The sequence below is a fragment of the Podarcis filfolensis genome (assembly GCF_964270895.1).
Source record: "Podarcis filfolensis genome assembly, chromosome: Z".
Taxonomy (NCBI): domain Eukaryota; kingdom Metazoa; phylum Chordata; class Lepidosauria; order Squamata; family Lacertidae; genus Podarcis; species Podarcis filfolensis.
In genome coordinates this window covers 33439204-33462626 of record NC_139617.1, presented here as the reverse complement: position 1 = coordinate 33462626, position 23423 = coordinate 33439204, and the positions used below count along the sequence as shown (strand labels likewise).

Below are 23423 nucleotides of genomic sequence, written 5' to 3'. Positions count from 1 at the left end.
GACTTCTACACAGTTTGCAAAGTATAAATACCAGTTTTGCAAGCCCTGAAATATAAATTTCTCTAATTAAATTGTACACAATAAAAAATCCTATTAAAATGACACAGCAATTAACAAAATGGGAGTCAGGTCAGGAGATCAAAGGAATGTCTGTGTAAACAGGTGAATCTTCAAAAGCTGGTGGAATGCCAATAAAGAATTATGATTTGGGTATCACACAGAGCATAAAGACCTGCAACTAGCTTCTGTGTGTGTCTACCACAAATCTTTATCAGCTTTATGTCCCTTTAACCCTTGAGGCTGCCCTCCCCAAAGAATCCTGGGAATTGTAGTTTGTGGATGCTAAGAATTCTCTGCTTCAGATTCCTTGCTTCAACCTCTACCCCCACAAGAACTACATTTCTCCCTAAAAAGAAACCACAGATAAAAACCAGTTTAAGGCTACAGAGCAGTTTCCCACCACCATTTGCAATCAGACACCTCCCAACAAACTTTCTGGACCTCTTGATGGCTTGCTCCTAGTTTTGAGAGCTCTGTCCCAAACTTGCAAGCCTGTGCGTGTGGCATAGGTTAAACTATACACACAAGTGCCAAGCAAGATGGTTGTATATTTTCTAGAAAATTCTCATTCTGAAATTATCACCCGAGTATGAAAAATGGACACCCCAATGGAGACTCTGTCACAGTTCCCAGAATCCCCTCCCTACCAATATACCAGGGGCCCTTCTGCACTTTATTAGTCAGGATGTGCTCTTCAACTGACTAATCAGGGTTACCTCATGAACTGCTGGCCAGTCAGGGATGCCAACCAATCAGGGTGGTACTGGCCAAGTTGATTTCCATCAGGTTACCAGGATCAAAGGTACTGGCTCCAAATTCTTCTGGGCTCCACCCATCACTCTCCACAGGAATGGCCAAACCCCAGCTCAGGGACTGGATCAGGTAAATCAAGTATTTATTTATTTTTATGACCCCACTGATTTTGATAGCATCAAAAACAACAATTAAAGTAGACAGCAGGCTGGATCTCCACCCAGCTCAACACTCTAATGGTGTTGTGAAAATTCCCCTTCTTTGCCAGTTGTCAGATAGGTCATCTGATGCGTAGGGAAGGGTTGATATCCTGCTTTTCAGCTGATCTGCACAATGTCCCATGTGTTTGGATGCATCATCTGAATGTTTGTGTGCATGTGCATGATTGCGGAGTCTCCATACCCACCCCTGGTATGCAACTCTGGGGGTGGGCCAAAGGTGTACATAGACCTCAGACCAAATGAAGGTTAGCCCCCACGCCCAGATCTGCAAGGTACCATCTTGACCGCACCTCCCAAGACTCCAAGCAGGAGAGCAGCACTTTTTATGTCAGAGTTTGGCAGCCATGGGTGCCCATCGTAATTTTTTTTAAAAAATAAACTTCTATACTGCCCTTCATCCAAAGATCACAAGGCAGTTAACAATATCAAAATGCAAAAAATACATAGCATAGTCACAAACTAAAACATTACCCACTCCCCCGCCCGGTACTCTTTTAAGATGCCATAGCGAAGAGGAAAGTTTTGGTCTGGCACCTAAAGATATATAGTGAAAGCACCAAATGAGCCTTCCTGGGGTGAGCATTGCACAAATGGGGAGCCACCACAGAAAAGGCCCGTTTCCATGTTGGGGCACACCAAAAGGGCCTCAGGTGATGATTGAAGGGCCTGGGATGATTCATATGGGGAGAGGCAGTCCTTGAGATACTGTGGTCTTGAGCCATTTAAGGCTTTATAGGGCAAAATCAGCACTTTGGATTAAGCCCTTTGACTGGCCACCAGTCCAGTTGAGCTAGGATTGGTGTTATGTTCTCAAACCAACTCACTCCAGGGAGCGACCTGGCTGCTGAATTCTGCACCAGCTGAGGTTTCCAAACTGTTTTCAGAGGCATCCCCATGCACAGCTCCTTACATTAATCTAACCTAGGGATCCTGGACTTCACGCTCCAAAGAGACATCATTGCCAGACTGGGGATAAAAGCGGCAACTATAGGAGAGCCAGCCAGATCAGGACGAATGTTTCTTCACAGCAGCAGAGGAGCCCAAACACTCAGAGATGTACACTGGTTGCTGATCTGCCAGGTCAAGTGCAAGGTGTTACCACAGGTATATAAAGCCCGTAGCAACTTGGGACCAATTTACCTTACCCCACATGCTCCAACTTGACCACTTCGATCTGTGGAACTGGCAGTGTTACAGGTGTCACATAATACTTATTCCACACTTGTAAGAAATTCTTCTTTCAGTTCGGTGGCACTGACTACTGATGTCTGCCAGGCATGTTTGCTGTATTATTTTTGGTGTTCATTTAAAACATTTTTGTTTACGCATGCCTATCCAGAAACATTTCTGTCGACATGTTTTAATCTATTTTTAGTTTACTGCTGTTTTTACTTTTTAAAAAAATGTTTACATGTTTTTAAATATTTGTTTTAACTGGGGTTTGTTTTTTTTTTGGATAATTCTAATATTTCTTGTAAACCACTTGGGTGTTTTGTTACAATCAAGCAGTAATTAAACAGTCTAGAAGAAGTCACATAGCATCGCCCAGCCCCTGCAAAAGCTTCCACTAGAAGACTCGCTCAATGATTAGCCTGACTCTCAGTGGAGAGACTCTCAACAAGAACAGAGCTTAATGCAAACTGAATTTGACAGTTCTGTAACAATTGCACAGGTAGAAAAGTTCAGCCTGGTGATCTCCTCTGAAAGTATTCACTGTAAACTTGCTTTACTGCAACTTACCTTTTAAGAAATATCTATGTGTATTAGAAGCTAGTGTAACTGAAGCCCTGCTGGATCAGACCATGGTTTGCAGGCGTGGTTGGCTCAATGCCTCTGGAAAGCTCACAAGCACCACACAGTGGCAAGATTCCAGCCCCTACTCCCTAAATACTTCCTTGTAACATGGCAATTCCATGGAGTTCCTGTAGCTAGCAGCTATCAAGAGACTTCACCCTTGATGGATTTGTCAAATCCGCTTTTAAAACAATCAAGCCAGCAGTCTAGTGGCAGTAAGTTCCAGAAGCTAGTTGTGCATTGTGGGAGAAGGTAAGGCTTCCTTTTCGTCTTTACTGCTGATACATTTCAGTGGACAGAAATGTAGGAAGTTGCCTTATGCCCAATCGAATGACTGGTGCATGCAACTCAAGATTGTTTGTCTATGCGCTGACTGGCAGTGCTTCCTCAGGGTTTCAGACAGGGAGTCTTTCCCAGCCCTATGCGAAGATCCCTGGCGTTGAAACTGGGGCCTTCTGCACGCGAGACATGTGCTCTGCCACTGAGCTATGAGCCTTCTGCTAGAAATCAAGTAATATTCCAGTCCTTGTGGATCTTATGAACTGGTATAATTAAACAGAAACATAGGTTCAGCTACTCCAGTATTGCTGACACTGACCGGCAGCAGCTCTCCAAGGTTTAAGTCCAGAGTCCTTCCCAGCCCTACCTGGATATGCCATTAGGGACTCAACCTGCAAGCAAAGCAGATGCTGCTCTACCCACTGGCATACACAGCTCCTCCCCAAGAATTCTGGAGACAGTCTCTCCAGCTGCTTTAGTTGCCGTCTTAGTCATAATGTTACCAAAAACATTTCACTTCCTTTCCTGTAAAGATCTAGCATTTGAAACATGCAATGACCCTCCTGCTATATGGAACAGCGCAGACAGGATGGCATGGAAATCACCACACAGGGGAAGTTATCTGTTGGAGAGTGGTCCTAGAAAGCGGCAGAGTTTGTTGCTGCAAGGTTCAAGATCACCTTTTGGAGGGCATGTGGGCCTCACATTTCTTTTTTAAAAAATGTTCGGGAGGGTCTTTAGTGGGTGCTTCACATCTCTCCTGTTGCTCTGGGAAGAGGGGGAGATTCTGCACTCTACAAGATTGTGTGGAGCTACTGGAAGTTCTAGCAGGCATCCTCAATATGATCCTGGGTGACCATTTTAAATTTTTGATGGGATAGCTCAGCTAGTTACAGCATGGTGCTGATAACACCAAGGTTGCAGGTTCAATCCCTGTATGGGCCAGCTGATTATTCCTGCATTGCAGGGGGTGGACTAGATGATCCTCAAGGTTCCTTCCAACTCTGTGATTCTTAGCTCTAAATCAGGGCTAGGGAAACCTTTTCCTCTCTAGGTGTCACTGGACTCCCAGCTCCCTTCAGTCCCAGTCAGCCTGACCAATGGCCAGGGATGATAAGGGCTGGGATGTTGGTAACACCTGAAGAGCCACAGATGCTTCCCCCCCAACACACACACTCTAAATAAAGAGAAGGCACACTAGAGAGAAACATGGCTTTGTGTCATGGCCACAACAGCCAATAGGACCTCCAAAATCAGGGATAGTGTACCTTGCAGTACTGGGTGCTGGGAACAAACTCTAAAAGGCTGTCACTTTCATGCCTTGCTTGTGAGCTTCCTCCTGGTCCTTTGCTGAATCTTGGTCAGATCCATGAATTTTCTCTGGACTGGTTTTCAAATAAATAAATAAAATGAACACAAGATTCCTTTCCAATGATAATAGGCAGCATTTCGCCAACTGTTAGGGTCAAAACTAGCTCTCCAACTTCTCAAACCGCCACCACCCATCCAATACCTTTCCCTTTTTAAACCGTGTGGGTTTGGGTATATATTGAGCATGTATTGTGGCAACAACACCTGAGCAGAGACCACCCCCACTTCTAGAGAGCATCCATTTTCTCACTCATCTTTCAGTCCCTTCAAAAGCAAGACCAGAATAAGCAAGGGATGGGGAAAGTCCCCTCCTCCAGATCCCCAAAATTACATTCAGCAGAAATGGGAAGGGGCAAAAGAGGGGGATCTTAAACAGAGAAATGACCATAGGAAATAAAAAAATGAAAACCGTTTTCCCAGCCACCTTCTGCAAATAAATAAACAAATCTTACCTTTAAACACTGGAATTGTATTTAGAGCCCCTTATATACATATATCTCTTCCCCCCACTTTTCGTTCCTTCAGGTGAGCACCATCTCTTCCAAAGCCTTCTACCTGCGGGGCATCAGCGCTAAGATAATTGGGGTGGGGGGTGGGAAGAGAATGTAGAGATATACGATCCTTCCAAGACAAGGCGGTTGCGAGCTTCCTTTTTAAAATAATAGTATTAAGTCTGCTTCGGACGCAGCTGAGCTCGGTTGCCCAGCCAGGAGCTCCACTAGTCCATCACACCTGAGCCATGATGGATGACGGGCCCCTCTCTCTTACCCTCTGCAGCGGGCTTTCCAAAGTTCAGGGCGGCGGGAGGGAAAGGCACAGTTCCGAGGCGCCCGGGCTCCGCTGGGGCGCCTGGGCTCCGCAGGGGCGCACAGGAGGAGGAGGAGGAGGAGGAGGAGACGGCGGCGAGAAGGCAGCAGCAGCAGCCGGCTGCGCGCTTGCCCGACGCGGCTGGTGCAGGGACGCGCTGCAGCGGCTGGGCAGGCGCTGGCAGGCGAGCGAGAGCGCGCGCGCTGGTCCCGAAGAGTGAGCGAGCCCCCGCGCGCCACTCAGCTCAGAGCAGCAGCTATAGGACACGCGCTGAGAATCGCTCTGGAAATGCTCTGCTGCTGGAGAGGGGACAAGATCCGCGCACCAGCAGGAGGGCGCCTTTCTAGGGTTGTTTGGATAGCTGTCCTAAAAGCAGCTGGCGCAGCTGTTGTTGTTGTTGTTGTTGTTGTTGTTGTTGTTGTTGTTGTTCCTGCCTTTCCCCCAAACTGAGATTCAAGGAAGCTTACACAAATTAAAACAACGCAGATATAATGAAAAATCTAAAAACAAAGAAAATATAACTGTTAAAAAACAACTGAACTATGATTTTTAAGTGTGAAAAACAATTAGATGCCCTTTCTTTTAAAAGCATTCTATTCCCAAAAGCATGTCCAAATAAAAAGGTCTCCACCTGCTTGCAGAATTCCAGCCACCCAAAGGAGAAAGGGGACAAATTCTTTCTCTTCTCCCCCACCCCACCATAATTCCCAGTTCTTCCTACATAACAACATAAGAAGAGCCTGCTGGATCAGGCCCATGGCCTATCTAGCCCACCATTCTGTGGCCAGCCAGAGGCCCACAAGCAGATTCAGGCGCAAGAGCAGCCCTCTCCCCTCCTGTGGCTTCCAGCAACTGGTATTCAGAAGTATTGCTCTTTCCAACTATGAAGGCAGAGCACAGCCATCATGGCTAGTATTCATTGATAACCTTCTCCTCCTCCATGAATTTGTCCAATCCTCTTTTAAAGCCACCTGAGTTGGGGGTCACCACTGCCTCCTGTGGGAGTGAATGCCATAAGTTAGCTATGGATTGCACGAAGAAGTCATTTCTTTTGTCTGTCCTGAATCATCCAACATTCAGCTTCACTGAATGGCCATGAGTTCTACTTTTAGGAGAGAGGGAGAACAAAAAAAAAAAAATCTCTACCTACTTTCTCCATGCTATGCATAATATTCTGAACTTGTGGGGAAGAGACCAGTGGGCATTCCTGCTTCCTGAGAACCTTAGCTTTCATTTAAGAATGAACCACCCCCCTAGGTTTCTAGTCTTTATGGGGTGAAGCTCTGCTTGAAAGGGAGTAGACAGTGTCTGAGAGAATGAGGTGTCCTCTTGCATCGCTCCCCCTCCTGTATGTACAGCTTATGTGTGTATGAGTGTGTGCAGGGGTGGCCCTATGATGAGGGAGAGTGAGGCAGCTGCCTCGGGGTGCAGATGCTGAGGTGGGGGCAGGGAGTGAACAGAGCTGTGAGTACCATGTGCCCTGCCCTGTACACCTTATGCTGGCTTGCTGCCCTTCAGTACAGTGGAAGATGCAGTCATTTCATCAGTATTGGAGCAAGATTCAGCTACAGGTCCTGTATGGGTTTTGGGGGAGAGTGCCATATTGTCCTTCGCCTCAGGCAGCAAAATGTCTTCTGTGTGTGTGTGTGTGTGTGTGTGTGTGTGTGTGAGAGAGAGAGAGAGAGAGAGAGAGAGAGAGGGAGAATCAGCATTGATCCCCATTTCAGTGTTTGCAAAAAACAAAAGCGTCTCTTTTCTCAGGGCTTTGCCAGTAACACCAGTTAGTTTTATTTATTGATATAATAAAAGTCCTAGGCTGTTGGCTGTGGTTTTAATACGTGTGTGTATGTGTGTCGGAGGGAGAGAGAGAGAGAGAGAGAGAGAGAGAGAAGGTTGTAGCATAACAATGGCGGGTTGGCCTTGTATCCTGAAGGTCCCTTGCCTGAAACAACCAGTCAGTATAGACAATACTGAGCTAATGGTCTGGTTCAATATGAGGCAGCTTCCCATGTTATAACCCTCCAACCACCTAATAAGTCTTAAGGGCTCCTTGGTTTCCTATGCTCCACCTTGATTGCTGAGATCCTCTGAGTGTGGAATATTTATTTGGGTGTGTCAAACCAACAATTCATGTTTTGCTAGATAGGCACACGATAGGAGCTGAAGCACACAGAGTTTTCCTGTAAACTTGCTAGAGAGAACTCTGTGAGAGATTCTCCCACTGTATCCTGACAGGGGGGAGGGCGTAGCTATATATTATCCTGCCTGTCTGGGTATGTTCTCTCTCTCTTCATCTTCCTCTCTCCACCATGCAAGCAATATGAGAACATCTGCAGTCTGAGCTCCAAGCTCAGACTCCATTTTTAAGCTAGACTTAAGTATGTCTTTGTAACAAGGATCATTTTAAGCCTGCCTGAATAAAGCTGCTATAGATCTGTTACTCTTCAACAAGTATTCTAAGTGAGTAAATGTTATTTTTATCTTTTACAAAGCTGTTTGTGTGATTGTTATTTTAAGTGGGAGAAAAGAAGGAAACACTAGGAAAGTCTAGTCTGCCTTAAAGCATCCTGGATTACTTAAACTAAAGGGCTAAAACTAGCCCATCTAAGCTTCCCTTTAAACCGCAAAGGGATGGCACTCTGTTAAGCTCACAAATGTGAGGAAGGAAGGGTAATATCTAATAAATATATCCTCTCCTAGCATTTATTCACATTCTCACAATGACAAGGCAATTCTGGTGGTTCTCTGCACCACTAAGGTTCAGTCTGCTTCTGTTGGGTAGCAAACCTTCAGTACAGCAGGCCCCGTCCTGAGGAACTCTCTGCCAGTTCAGCAGCATTCCTTCCAGTCTTCTTTGAGATTCCTAAAAAAACAGGCCTTTGCCATGTGTATTTCTTTATCCCAACCAGTTTTTATTGATGTTTTTATTTATCTTATTGTAACTTTATATGCTCTATACCATCTTGCAGTATTTTATTTTATTTTAAAATGAATTTGCAGCCAACCTCTGAAGACTCTGGATGAATCACTTTTACTAATTCCAGCTTCTCTCTTTCCCATTTTTCCAGTCTTACATAAGGACTTAAGAAGAGCCTTGCAGACTTGTGGAAAACCCACAAGCAGGACCTGAGCACAACAGCACTTTCTAGCTGTTGTTCCCCATCAACTGGTATTGAGAGGTACCCTTAGAAAGTACCCTCTAAGTCCCTGGGCTTAGAGATTCTGCTATCACAACAGATGTCTATAAGAAAAGCCCTGGAGCTGGATCAGGCCAGTAGCCCATTTTCTCCAGCATCCTGTTCTCACTGTGGCCAACTAGATGCCCAGAAGCACCAGTTTGCAATTAACTACAAACATTCACATGAAAATGCACCTGCATTTTCCCCCCTGTGCAATTCTGCCCAATATATACATTATGGTATGCAGAATTTCCCTAATACCATTTATTCCATACTGCTTAATCAAAACTATCATCACCATTATCTCAAAGCAGTTTGCAGAAAACGAGGTAAAATATTCATCAAAAACAGACTTAAAAAAATAGTAGGCACCACATGTTACCAAAATATAGCTAAAATCACAAATATATTGGATTGGATTGAATGCTAGTCCTACTCAGAGTAGACCCTTTGAAAATCATGGACGTGACTTACTTCCATGCAGTACATAAGAGTTACTGCCTCCAAGCATGGTAGTAGCTATCAATGCCCTCCATGGATTTGTCCAATCATCTTTTAAAGCTATCCAAGTCTTCTGTGAGAATGAGTTCCACAGTATAACTCTGCACAGCATAGAAAAACGATTTCGTTTATTTTCCCTGAACCAGCATTCAGCTTCACTGGATGCCCATACATTAAATACATTCATTTGATTGGGTCTACTCAGATTAAACTCACCTGGACACAACCCACAGATAATATAGTGCATGTTTCCTATTTTCACCAATACATGCATTTTATGTGCAGTTTCTCCTAATACATGCTGCTTCTTTCTTTAGGGCAAAATTCAGAGAAGTGGGTGCATAATTTTTTACATACATACTTTTTCATATACAGTGGTACCTCAGGTTACATACGCTTCAGGTTACATACACTTCAGGTTACATACGCTTCAGGTTACAGACTCCGCTAACCCAGAAATAGTGCTTCAGGTTAAGAACTTTGCTTCAGGATGGGAACAGAAATTGGGCTCTGGAGGTGCAGCAGCAGCAGGAGGCCCCATTAGCTAAAGTGGTGCTTCAGGTTAAGAACAGTTTCAGGTTAAGTACGGACCTCCGGAATGAATTAAGTACTTAACCTGAGGTACCACTGTATTTTTTTATTAAAGAGTTTTCTTGGGTAACAATAGAACATATAGAGTCTCTGTTTTCAAGTCATAGAATCGTTCAAACAAATCAGTGATATTCAGAGTGAGATATTACTGTTATAGGCAATATAGGATTGAGGGAAAACAGGAGTGAGAACAGAGAGGGGAGGGAAAGGGAAGAGAGTAAAGTTTCATTCTTTCAGATAGTATATAAGCAAAAGTTTTGTGTCAACATCCTGTAAACAGATACTTTCTTTTTGCTGGTGGATTGAGAGTCCAGGGGGCCCAGGGTGTGGTTGGTTGCAGTGGGGTTTTGTGTTTGTGTGTGTGCACGCGCACTGTTGGGTCAAGTTAACCATGCTGATTTCTATGCTGTTGTGGGGGATTGGTTATTGTCTTGTTGGTTTGCATATGTAATAAAGGGGAGCCATACTGGGGTGAAGGTGCTCTCCTGTGTTTGTCCCCATGCTAACTTCAATTTGTTAGTTAGTGTCAGGGGTTCAGGAGCAGAGGGAACGGATGGCGAGGAATCGGAAGGAGAGGTTAGCGATGATAGCCGTCCGAGATCTCTAAGTCTGTCCAGCGAATCGGAGGATTCACAGAAAGGGGCTCCCGTGGGCAGAGCTGGGGGGTTACCAAGAGGGGCACCCCAGGAAGAAGGGACCAGAGGGGATTCAGAGAGCAGCAGCTGGAAATCCGGACCAGCTACTCCACCAGAGAGCAGCAGGGGGGAGGAGTTCCAGGCACCAGCGACAGGCAGCTCTCCGGCAGCAGCCACGCCTGCGTCAGAGAGCGAGGAAACGGTAGAGAGGAGGGTCGGAGACAGCGCGCGCGCGCCAAGTTCAAATGTACCAGAGGGAGGCGCAATGAGCAGCCCGGAAAGGGAGCCAGGTCCTAAAGCCCGCCGAAGGGAGGGGGAGGAATCCGAAGGGTCCGCATCCGAGGCATCCAGGAAGGAAGGAACCCCGGGGGGTGGTAGGACCCAGAGGCGAAAGGAGAGACGTAAAAGGTGGAGCAAGGCTAGGGTCTTGAACTGGTGTACAGGAGGCGGAGATTCAGATGGGACTTCGCCGATCTAGGGAATAGACGTAGAGACGCACGCTAAGATGTGGAAATGGAAACTATACTTCAATAAAGACTTTATTCCGTTCTACCGGCTAGCGTTGGTCCTTTGTGAGCCGGGACCTAGAGGCAGTCTCTGACAGTAAGTCCCATCACTCTGAAGTTTTCATCAGTTCTCTTTGACTCAAGCGGCGTGTGGGGAGCGAAGCAGGGAGGAAAGAGGACTGGTGCCTTTGGAGCTCACAAAAGTCAAGCGACATGTCTACTGAAGAGCAAATTGCTTCCCTGCGAGAAGCGGTAACGCAGCTCAGCGCAGAGATAATCGCCTCCAGGAAAAGAGAGGATGAAGCGGCTGCTGCATGCCGAGATCTCCAAGCCAGGTTGGAAGTGCTTACTAAGCAGGCACAAACGGGTTCCAGATCCGAGGGAATCGGGTTGGGAAGGACTGGAGGCAGCATTGTATCTCACTTTGATGGGAATTTGCAGCAGTACCCCAATTTCCGAGCAGACGTGCAGTTTGCGCTGAAACTGCTGGAGAAAGAGTTTAGAGATGAGCAAGAAAAAGTGGGGTTTATCTTGTCTCATTTGCATGGAGAGGCGAAAGCATGTCTGCGCAATCTGTGGAGAGATATGGACCCAGCGCTCCAGAGTTCAGCTGCATTCATTAAAGCGATGGATTCTTGCTTTCTATCGAAAATAGACATTGACATTGCCCGTAAGGACATATTTGAGCTGAGACAAGGGAAAGCCAGCGTGAGGCAGTATCACTCCCGCTTTTTTGCATTGGTCAATGCCTTGGGGTGGGACAAGGATTCCCCCCCCGTTAGAGATCTTTATTGGGAAGGATTGAACCCCCAAATCAAGGATGAGATAGCGCGGGGGGAGAGACCCAAAAGCACCCAGGAAGTGGTGGACAGATCGCTTGCAGTGGGGGTGAGGCTGGAGGACCGCCCTTGGGACAGAGGAGAAGGGCGTTGGGGACGCACACCAGCCAGAGTGCCCTCCCTCTTGCCCAGGGATGTCGCGCGTGCGCAATCAACGCCTCCGCAAGCAGGGGGGGAGGAGCCAATGGAGATCGGCGGTGCTAGAGCTCATTCAGCCACCAGAGCCTTAACACCGGGAGCAGTCAAAACAAAGCAGCCTAGAGGGAACAGGAAGTGTTACATCTGTGACAGTTCGAAGCACATGGCGAAAGAGTGTCCCCAGAGGCTCCACAAGCACACTGCAGCTTCAATGACAGTAATGGGAGCAACTCAGCAAAGTGAACCACGGCAGGGAAACGGAAGCACTGGGGGCCAGCCAGGCGAGTCAGTGAAGAAGTCCCCAGAGATTTTGAAGCCCACGGATCCCCTCCCGCCCAAACCAGTGGTGCAGCTCACCGCATCGCTCCAGCTGCCCAGTGGTCTCACTTTAGAAGTGCCGATTACGATTGACTCTGGCAGTAATGCGGACTTTATCGCACTGGAATTCCTTCAACAACACAACATAGCGCTACTGCCAGCCACACTGCCCCTGAACGTGGTCACAGTGGATGGCAGGGAACTGCTAGGGGGGCAGGTGGTGCAGCAGACACCACCTATGGTGATGCAAATTGGGAATCACCGAGAAGTCATCAGCTTCAACGTCACCCAATTGTCGGACACGCCCATAGTGTTGGGCATGAGTTGGCTGGATAGGCACAGCCCGGCATTAGCGTGGTACCAGCGGCAATTGACCTTCTGCTCTTCCTACTGCGCAGCGCACTGCATCCAGACCTGCCAGGAAGGAGAGGGGCGAGAGGATGCACCGCAGCTACACCTAGGCATGGTGCAAGCGGTGCCCAACAAGTACAAGGAGTTTTTGGAGGTCTTCTGCGAGAAGGAGGCGGACAAACTGCCCCCCCACAGACCCTATGACTGCAAGATTGATCTCCTGCCGGGGGCAACGCTGCCAACAGGGAAACTGTATTCCATGTCTGAGGACGAACTGCAGGAACTTAGGGAGTTCATAGACCACAATTTGAAGCGCGGGTTCATTCGGGAGTCGAAAGCTGTAGGGGGCAGTCCAGTATTCTTTGTGAAGAAGCGAGACACGCCCCAGAAGAGGCTTGTAGTTGACTTTCGAATTTTGAACTCGAAAACCAAGCCCTCGTCCTTCCCCATGCCCAAAATAGACGACCTGCTCGCGACGGTAAGGAAAGGACGCGTTTTCACCAAGTTGGATCTGCGAGGCGCGTACAACCTGATTCGTGTGCGGGAGGGCGACGAGTGGAAGACGGCCATGTTCACACCACTGGGCACCTACGAATACAGAGTTATGCCCTTCGGATTACAAAATGGCTCTCACTGTTTTCAAGCCTTTATGCATCACGTGTTGGCGGGACTCCTTTACAAGAAATGCGTATGCTTCCTGGACGACATCCTGATATTTTCTGAGTCGCGAGAAGCGCACGAGAGGGATGTCAGGGAAGTTCTGCGGAGACTAAAGGAGCACAGGCTGTACGCCAAGCTGGAGAAGTGCCAGTTCGACGTGACGGAGGTGGATTTCCTGGGCTATAAACTGTCGGACAAGGGGCTCGCCATGGACAGCGCCAAGGTTCGCTCAGTATTGGACTGGAAAAGCCCGCGCAATAGGAAGGAAGTCCAGCGGTTTGTCGGCTTTGCCAACTTTTATCGCAAGTTCATCAAGGGGTTCGCTATGCAAACGGCGGCCATCACTGACACGCTCAGCTCCAAGAAGAAGAAGTTTATCTGGACGGAGGAAGCGGAGCAGTCCTTTCAGAAACTCAAGCGTCTCTTCGCTTCCGAGGAGCAGCTGCTGCATGTGAATCCCAGCAGACCGATGAGGGTGGAGACGGACGCCTCAGACAGAGCCGTGGGAGCTGTACTGTTGCAACAAGACCAGCAGGGGGACTGGAGGCCGTGCGCCTTCTACTCAAGGAAGCTCAGCAAGTCGGAGCAGAATTACACCATCTGGGACAGGGAGTTGCTAGCCATCCATGCAGCGTTCAAAGCGTGGCGGCACTTCCTTATCGGAGCCAGACACACAGTGCAGGTCCGCACGGACCACAAGAATCTAGAGTACTGGCGCACGGCGAGGTTCCTGAATCAGAGGCACATTAGATGGGCAGAGTTCTTCGCGGACTTCGACTTCAAGATAGAGTACATCCCGGGTGACAACAACATCATGGCGGATGCCTTGTCCAGAAAGCCGCAATACCTCGAGGAGGAGGCACCGTCGGCAGCCAAGCACATTTTCGCACCGGAAGCGTGGGCTTGCGCCTCGGCGACCGTGGATCTGGACGCCGTACGTCGAGCGTTGCAGGAGGACCCCTTCGCGCTAGCCAAGATGGAGGAGGTGCACAAGGGCACGGTGAAGGACGACGAGTTCCAGATCAGAGACGGTTTGCTCATCCGCAAGGGAGCACTCTACGTGCCGGGGAATGACCTCCGCGCAAGGGTGCTGCAGCAGCTACACGACGCCCCCACTGCCGGGCACTTTGGCAGAGAAAAGACTGTAGAACTAGTGACCAGAGACTTTTGGTGGCCCAAGATGCGGGGGGAAGTAGCGGATTACGTCTCGAGATGCGACACCTGCCAAAGAGCCAAGTCAGTGCACAAACCGCCGGCGGGATTGCTGGAACCGTTGCAGACGCCGTCTGAGCCGTGGGAACGGGTGGCCCTGGACTTTGTCACGGATCTGCCCAGTTCGAGGGGAAAGACGGCAGTGCTTGTGGTGGTGGACATGTTTACCAAGATGGCACACTTCATTCCGTGTGCGAAGGTGGCCACGGCAGAACAGACCGCCAAACTGTTCATAGACCACGTGTTTAAGGTCCACGGTCTGCCACGATCTATTCTATCCGACCGGGGGCGGCAGTTCATCTCGAACTTCTGGCAAAAGTTGATGGGCATCCTGAACGTCAAGATCAATCTAGCGTCGGCGAGACACCCGCAGACCAACGGACAAGCGGAGAGGGTCAACGCCATCATGCAGCAGTACCTGAGATGCTACGCCAATCAGCAGCCTAACACGTGGGTGGACTACCTGCCCCTCGCAGAGTTCGCTTACAACAATACGAAGCACGTGTCGACGGGGGTGACGCCGTTCTTCGCCAACAACGGGAGGCATCCCAGAACCTTCCCAGGTTTAGAGAGAGTGGGGGAGGGGGAGCCGCAGGCAGCGGAAGAATTAGCGTCAGAGTTGCAGGAAGTCCACGAACAGCTTAGGAGGCAGTTGGAACTGGCAAAGCACGCATACAAACTGCAGGCTGACAGACACAGGAGAGTAGGGGAAGACATACAGGTGGGAGACTGGGTTTGGTTAGCAGCGCAAGCAGTGCCGACCAGATCGTTGGCCAAGAAGAAGCTAGGGCATAAGCAGCTAGGGCCTTACCAAGTCCAGGCACAGGTCAATCCAGTGGCCTTCCGGTTAGCGCTTCCGGAGGGTTCCAGAATGCATCCGGTCTTCCATAGATCGGTGCTCACGCCCTACAAAGCACCGCATAGATTTCACGAGCCAGGCACAGCACCAGATCCGCCCAGAGAAGGACCCAGGGAAAGGGGGTCGCCAAGAGGGGAGCGCATCAACGAAGCCACAGAGATTTTAGACTCGAGATGGGGGGAAGAGGGAGTAGAATACCTTCTTGCCAGAGAGGATACCCCGGCCAGCGCCAACAGTTGGGTGCCGGGCTATGCCTTGGACGAGCCTCTTCTCAAGGAAGAGTTCCATGCCATTTTCCCACACAGGCCCATGCCAGCCGAGTATTTCGATGACTGGCTCTTCACACCCACACTTTCAGGCAGCACGTTCCAGGGGTTCGACTCGGACGAGGAGACGGCACCACACATACGCTCTCCGGAAGGTTCACCCTCGGGTTCTGCCTCAGACCGCTCCTATTGGTGGGATAATCAACCAGAGGAGCAGTGGCGCAGGAAGTGGCTGGGGGGTCCCTGGCAGGCATCACCCTCAGAGGGGAACGGGGGAGAGATGGACATGGACGTGTTGGGGGAGGACGTGGGATTTGAACACGAAGGCAGGGAGATGGAAGCAGAGGAGATCGACGTCGACGAGCGCACGGAGGACGAGCCAGACCTGCCCGATGTAATGTACGACACGAGGGAAGAACTGTATCCGGCACTCACCCCTGCCACGACGGAGCACCCAGAACCCACACCGGAAGGAGGGGAGGGGGGAAGGGGGGGCTTCGAGGGGGGGATGGATGTCAGGGGTTCAGGAGCAGAGGGAACGGATGGCGAGGAATCGGAAGGAGAGGTTAGCGATGATAGCCGTCCGAGATCTCTAAGTCTGTCCAGCGAATCGGAGGATTCACAGAAAGGGGCTCCCGTGGGCAGAGCTGGGGGGTTACCAAGAGGGGCACCCCAGGAAGAAGGGACCAGAGGGGATTCAGAGAGCAGCAGCTGGAAATCCGGACCAGCTACTCCACCAGAGAGCAGCAGGGGGGAGGAGTTCCAGGCACCAGCGACAGGCAGCTCTCCGGCAGCAGCCACGCCTGCGTCAGAGAGCGAGGAAACGGTAGAGAGGAGGGTCGGAGACAGCGCGCGCGCGCCAAGTTCAAATGTACCAGAGGGAGGCGCAATGAGCAGCCCGGAAAGGGAGCCAGGTCCTAAAGCCCGCCGAAGGGAGGGGGAGGAATCCGAAGGGTCCGCATCCGAGGCATCCAGGAAGGAAGGAACCCCGGGGGGTGGTAGGACCCAGAGGCGAAAGGAGAGACGTAAAAGGTGGAGCAAGGCTAGGGTCTTGAACTGGTGTACAGGAGGCGGAGATTCAGATGGGACTTCGCCGATCTAGGGAATAGACGTAGAGACGCACGCTAAGATGTGGAAATGGAAACTATACTTCAATAAAGACTTTATTCCGTTCTACCGGCTAGCGTTGGTCCTTTGTGAGCCGGGACCTAGAGGCAGTCTCTGACAGTTAGCTTTTATAGTAGGGCAGTTTCCCATAAGAGTTTGGTACCAGTGATCAGTGTTCACTACCGAGAGATCCCTCCAGTGTCTAGTTATGGCACTTCTAGCAGTTGAAAGTAAGTGGTTTATGGCATGGCTTGGCTATCATTAATCACCACATAACTATCTCTGTCGAAGTGGTTCCAAGTCCACCATGTTTCCTCACCATGGTTATCCAATTATATCTGTGGCATAAGAGATAACAGGGTTTAACTTCCAGTGCTCTGAAAAGTCTGCTTTCCACACCAAGAGAGTGAGAAATTTTTGAAGGATTCATATGGGGGTTAGTAACCAAGAGCGGAACAACTGCAATCTTGCCCAAATACCACATAATAATCCTAGGGGTCAGTCCTTAGGACAAAGGCCAGCTAAACCCCCACCCCCTTTCTTCAATTATTTGTGAGACTGCTATAAATTATGACTGAAGCTATCTGTCTGCCAGTTGAAACATACATCTGGAACACAACCCAATTGCTGGCTTAAGAAGAGATGGCAATTCAAAAGCTTAAGCGAAATGAAAAGGATGCTTTAATCGTTTGTACCTGAGAAAGATTCTAAACAGCCAAGAGGTGTTCCAACTGTATTTTGTTTTATTTTTAATCCTCCATCTCGCTGATGAAAGTGCTGGTTGTAAGGTGAAATTACATAATTACACCACTGTGAGAAAGGAATTCAAGATGAAAAAACCATCTCATTTGATGGCAACCTAGTTGTTTAATTCCCCTCCGTATTTATTTAGGACTACAGCTCCCATCAGGGACGTGCTGTGGGTAAAACCTCAGTGCCTAGGGCTTGCCGATCGCATGGTCGGCGGTTCGAATCCCCGCAACGGGGTGAGCTCCTGTTGCTCGGTCCCTGCTCCTGCCAACCTAGCAGTTCGAAAGCACGTCAAAGTGCAAGTAGATAAATAGGTACCGCTCTGGCGGGAAGGTAAACGGCGTTTCCGTGTGCTGCTCTGGTTCGCCAGAAGCGGCTTAGTCATGCTGGCCACATGACTTGGAAGCTGTACGCCGGCTCCCGGCCAGTAAAGTGAGATGAGCTCCGCAACCCCAGAGTTGGTCACGACTGGACCTAATGGTCAGGGGTCCCTTTACCTTTACCTTTACAGCTCCCATCAGTCTTAACCATTGGCTGTGCTGGCCTCCTCTTGTACTATGCCATGAGGCAGGCATGGGCCACTGCAGGCCTGGGGGCCAAATGTGCCCCTCCAGGCCCCTCTAGCTGACTCCTATAATCTGTATTGGGAGTGAAACAGCAACACATGCAACAGGTTACCTGAACCAGCAGGGAGCAATAGAGAGCAAAGCAACCTTTTCCAGGCTTACAAGAGAAGGAAAAAAAAACCCTTACTATTTCAGTTCTCTTCACCAAACACCATTTTATAAACCTTTATGATATATCCTCTGCCTCTTCCATCCCACAAAAAACCCCTCAAATACTTCCACCTATTTTACACCCTGATCCTTTAAATTGCCCTTTCCTCTGTTTGTTCTTCCTCCATGATATATTTATTGCATTTTTAGCCCACATTTTCCTCCAAGAGGCTCACAACCATGTGAGGTAGGTTAGGTTGAGAGTCAGTGACTGGTCCAGGGTCACATCCAGTAAGCTTCATGACTGAGTGGGGATTTGAACCCTGATCTCTCAGTCCAGCAATCTAATTACTATGCCACACTGCCCCTCCTCTCTTTGAGATAACCAGAGACAACGAGGCTGGGCCATAAATGGGAGTAAATGGGTATACTACAGAAAAGTACCAATGTTTCCTAAGCGCTCAGCCTGTGCTTGGATGTCATGCTCCTTCAGATGGCAGACAGGGAGTCAGACGACAGAGGGCTAATTTATGCCAAAAAAAAGTATTTATTTTATTTATTTCACAAGATTTGTGTGCCACTTGGTTGCAATAAAACCTCAAAATGGCCTACAAAAAAAAGTGCAAGAAGCATTCATTCCTGCAAGCTCGTCACTAAATGGAAGGTATGATGTAGCCCAGAATGAAGTGGTATAGTCCAAACCAGGGTCAGGCTACCTCAGCCGCTGTCTGTGAGCAGTAAAGAGGCTTCCGTTTACTCGTTATCTGCTTTCACAAGGGAGGGCTTGGACATATTTGGAAGGGATGATTATCATTATTTTGTCAAGGTCTGTGATGCCAAGGAATCTGGAGTGAAATCTGGATAATGGAAAGGCATTTGAGATCAAGGCCCTCTGAGAGATGCGGATTTGTGGTGTATTAAAGGATTATTCAAATTTTCTTTATGCAAATGTGACTTTGCAAAAATTTGACAGCTGATGATAAAAAGCCCTGTTTAAGGAGGCTCCACTTGAGAGCTTTAGCACTCCATTATATGGTTTGATTGGCATGTCTGCCCAAATCCAGTCAGATGGGGCAGAAAAGGAGGAAGAGGAAGTAAGGAGGAAAGCCCACCCTGTTCTGCACACTAGCCAAGTTTTTCAGATCTGGCAGAGACACCCTCGTAACAGTGTCCTTAGAGGGGTGGCCATAGCTCAGTGGTTGGAGCATCTGTCTTGCATGCAGTATATCTCAGGTGCATTCTCTGACATCTCCAGGTAAGACTGGAAGAGACTCCTGCCTGAAACTCTGGAGAGCTTCTACCAGTCAGAGTATACAATACTGAGCTAGCTGGACCAAGGTTCTGACCAAGGCAGCTTCTTCCTATGTTCCCGGGAAGGGCTGTAGCTCAGTAGCAAAGCATCTGCCTTGCATGCAGAAGGTCCTAGGTTTAATCCCCAGTGGTGTCTCCGGGTATAGACTCACAGAATCATAAAATTGTGGAGTTGGAAAGGACCCTGAGGGTCATCTAGTCCAACCCTCTCCAATGCAGGAATCTCAACCAAAGCATTCATGACAGGTGTTCATCCAACCTCTGCTTAAAAACCTCCAATGAAGGAGAGTCTACCACTTTCCAAGGGAGTCTGTTCCACTGTGAAACAACTCTTACCATCAGAAAGTTCTTCCTGATGTATAGTTGGAATCTGTAGCTTGAATCCATTGGTTGGGTCCTACTCTCTGGAGCAGGAGAAAACAAGCTTGCTCCATCTTCCACATGACAGTCCTTTAGATATTTGAAGGTAGGACTGGTGAAGACTCCTGCTGAAACCCTGGAGAGCCACTGCTGGTCAGTGTAGACAATACTGAGATAGTGGAGACAATGGTATTACTCCAGGAAAACTGGTGGGAATTATTGTTAAAGATAAAATAACCAAGCATGTGGAAGAACAAGCCTTGCTGAAGCTGAGCCAGCATGGCTTCTGCAGGGGTTGAGTTCGGTCTCAACAACCTATTGTTTGAGAATGTCAAGAAGTATATAGCTAAAAATGTTTCAGTTGACATTGTGTACTTGTCAGCAAAGATTCTCAAGTAAGCTTAGCAGTCATGAAATAAGAAGAGAGATCCTGTCATTTGTTTTGTGACTAATGCATTTTCCAAACTTTTCTGGAGCACTGCTGTTGTTTTTTAGTCGTTTAGTCATGTCCGACTCTTCGTGCCCCATGGATCAGAGCACGCCAGGCACTCCTGTCTTCCACTGCCTCCCGCAGTTTGGTCAAACTCATGCTGGTAGCTTCAAGAACACTGTCCAACCATCTCGTCCTCTGTCGTCCTCTTCCCCTTGTGCCCTCAATCTTTCCCAACATCACGGTCTTTTCCAGGGAGTCTTCTCTGGAGCACTACCCTGCCTGTTTTTTGCCTGATTAGAAATAAAGGCACTACTGTGCTTTGCCCTTACAAGCAAGCTGTTGTGTCTCCAACCCATGCCAATGTGCAGCCATCTTCCCTGCCTCTGGTCCGTGACCAGCCACCCATCCTCTTTCTCTCCCAACTCTTAAGAGTGTGGTCTCCCTTCTCTGACAATGTGTGGTGTGACTCAGGCTCTCCCTAACTTCATCAGGATCCCCAGTAAATCGGATTAGGAGCATTCAGGTGCAGGACACAGATATCTGGTGGTGAATGTCAGAGGCCCTGGGGCATTGAATGTCCCAATAGCTGCACGCGGTCCGTCTTTAGAAGAGCAGATGGAAGCCTGTCTTCTTCTCCTGCTCGCTTTGTCTGCTCCACCAATTTAATTTAAAACTGCAATGCCATACATCTATTTGATTGTAGCTCCGAGGGATGTTGCCTGCTCTAATCCCTAATTTAATGCATCAACAACGGGTTTTAAAATACAACTTGTAAGTCACATTCCCTCCCCCTTTTGCTGATTTTTAGTTTCCCAAAGGGTGTTTTCATTTCTTACTGGTGCAACACACTGAAAGATTTGGCTTTCTCGAGGTTTCTGGAATGAATATCTTGGATAATTTATCACAAGCCATTTATAGATCACTATATCTAAGGGGGTGCAGGGCAAAACACACTTACACCTCAGCACACACTAGGAAATGTCTCAAGATAGACATTGAACTAGAAGAGCATGGGAGGGTAAATATCCATATCCATTGAACTGATCTTTCCTGCTGGCTTGGAGTTGACCATACAGCCCAAGCAGGGTTGCAATGCTGAGTGTTTAAGCTTAATTACATAGGCATAGATTGGATTGCCCTGTTTGAGTCATGCATGTCAAGAGTCAGGGGCAGGGGAGGGTCCTGAAAGCAAACAAACCCACTGCTCTATTCTGCCTCAGTCAGATCACACCTGGAGTACTGTGCCCTGTTCTAGGCACCACGATTAATGAAGGATATTGACAAGCTGGAATATGTGCAGAAGAGGGTGACCAAGATGATAAAGGGTCTGAAAACTAAGCCTTATGAGGAATGATTGAGGGAATTAGATATGTTTAACCTGGAAAAGAGAGGAGATATTATAGCCATCTTCAAAAATCTAAAAGGCTGTCACAAGCTTGTTTTATCCTGCTCTGGAGGGAAGGACCTGAAACAATGGATTCAAGTTACAAGAAAGGAGATTATGACTCAACATCAGGAAGTACTTTCTGACAGCAACCAACAGGTAGAGCAAAACCTCATATGAATTGTCATGTCTACGGAAATATTCACTACTGAGGAGAGCAGATGGCTTAAGAAAGGGGAAACCATGGGTTCTTAAGGCAAGGTAAAAGTCGGCACCATGGAGAGATACCAATATATGAGTTCAGCACCGTGGATAGCCCTTTTGCAGCTCAGGTCAAGCATCCCCATTCAGCACCATGGAGAGATACCAAGATATGACCTCAGGACCATGGACAGCACTTCTGCAGCTAAGTTCAAATATCCAGTGAGGATCTGGACAACTGGCTGAGTTTAATAGCAGGGTTTAGTAGAGATTGACTAGAAGTCCTGCCTCCTGGCCAGTTAAAGGGTTGGTGCCACCTTCTCCAGTTGTTGGCTCCTTTGAGGTCATATATGGTTTTCCAGTTGTGAAGATCTCTCCTCAGGCCTTCCTTGAGCCTCCAGGAAGCCTGTGGACTAACCATCAAAGCCTGACAACAGAAGGATCTCCTTAGAGCTCAAGGGAGGAAAACTGGGCCTGGATCCATCACCTCCCTGGACCTAAAGTTGCTGCGTGAATTCACCTCCTGGGAGCCCTGAACCACTGCCCAACCAAAAATTAATTTTGCCTCGACCCTTCAAGCAGGAAATGTTATTACTAAGAGAGAGAGGCCGTGCTGGTTACATTTAAACAGGGCAGAGAAAGGAAGAAAGAATATCCAGCTGCCTATCCCAGAACTACCTCCAAGATTAAACAGTTGCTCCCGATGCTTTTAAAGTATTGAATGACACAAAGAGACCTTGTGGGAGTCACTGACATGAGGCTGAGGGTCATTAAGAGAAACCTTAATATGGAAAGACAGCCTGTTCCATGCTGCCTCTTACGACAAAAGCCAGTTCGAGGGGCAGAGAGCCCCCATAGTTCTTGCTCCATTGGCAACCTCTTGTGTGCACACTTGGAACCCTGTTGAGAGACCCTTCATTGTGCTTACCTCTTCTCTGGGGCTAGCAATTAACACTCACAGAACCACTGACATGAAAATCCCTGCATGGCTGTAAGTAACGCTCCTGCTTTGATCCTAATCGTTCCTCTGGTTCCTTTGAATGCCATTATGTTGCAAAAGAGACTTTGTTTTTCTGTTTTGTTTTCTTTGAATTGTAACAGGTGTCGCCCACAGCACTAGGCGCTTTGGGACATCTTGTGATGCCAGGCTTGCTTTGGAGACAAAAGGGGGAGTAATCATGGGGACTGGGAGAAGGATCAGAGGAAAACAGACCCCCAGAAGTCAGGCCCACTCTTTCCCCATGTTTCCAGGATCACCATATCAGAAGAGTTTAGACGGGGATGATGTCTGTGTAAAAAAAATACATGAGCCAAACTCTAGAGCAGGGCTGGGCAAGCGGCTGTTTGCTCAGCCTGGGGGTCCAATTCCCTTCTGGGTGATATTCCAGGAGCTACTTGCAAGTGAGGGGCGGGGCCAGAAGCAAAAGTGGGTGGAGCAAGAGAGGTTTAACCCTTGTACAGTAGGCTGGTTTGTAACATTCTCACACCCACCCCTGGGCCTGAGGTTCCCTTCTCCTGATCTAGAGAAATAATCAGGGGGTTGCCAGAAAAGGCCAAACCCATCAGAAGAATCCCTTAATGCATCTTGAAAGAAGCCCCATTGAACACAATAGGACATATCTACAAGGCATGCTGACTGTGCTTCCACTGATGGAGGTAGAAATGCTTCTGGAAACCAAATGCTGGAGGCCACAAGAGGAGAGAGAGCTCTTGGGCTTGGTCCTGCTTGTAAGCTTCCCATGGAGGCATCTGGGTAGCCACTGTGAGAAGAGGATGCTGGACTAGATGGGCTATTGGCCTGATCTAGCAGGACTCGTAGTA

General features: G+C 48.4%; 2 protein-coding genes across 4 annotated transcripts in view; one reads left to right on the top strand and one right to left on the bottom strand.

The window, feature by feature from the left end:
• FAM163B (family with sequence similarity 163 member B) overlaps positions 1 to 5477 on the bottom strand; it is a 46039-nt gene extending 40562 nt beyond the window's left edge. For 2 of the 3 annotated variants that reach the window (XM_083596629.1, XM_083596631.1), the window contains exon 1: positions 4931 to 5240. The gene's annotated coding sequence lies outside the window, so the exon portion shown is untranslated. The other variant, XM_083596630.1, reaches the window with a different exon arrangement.
• Positions 5478 to 7435: 1958 nt separating this feature from the next.
• DBH (dopamine beta-hydroxylase) overlaps positions 7436 to 23423 on the top strand; it is a 41737-nt gene continuing 25749 nt past the window's right edge. The window contains exon 1 of the mRNA XM_083596407.1: positions 7436 to 7745. The gene's annotated coding sequence lies outside the window, so the exon portion shown is untranslated. The remainder of the gene's footprint in view (positions 7746 to 23423) is intronic.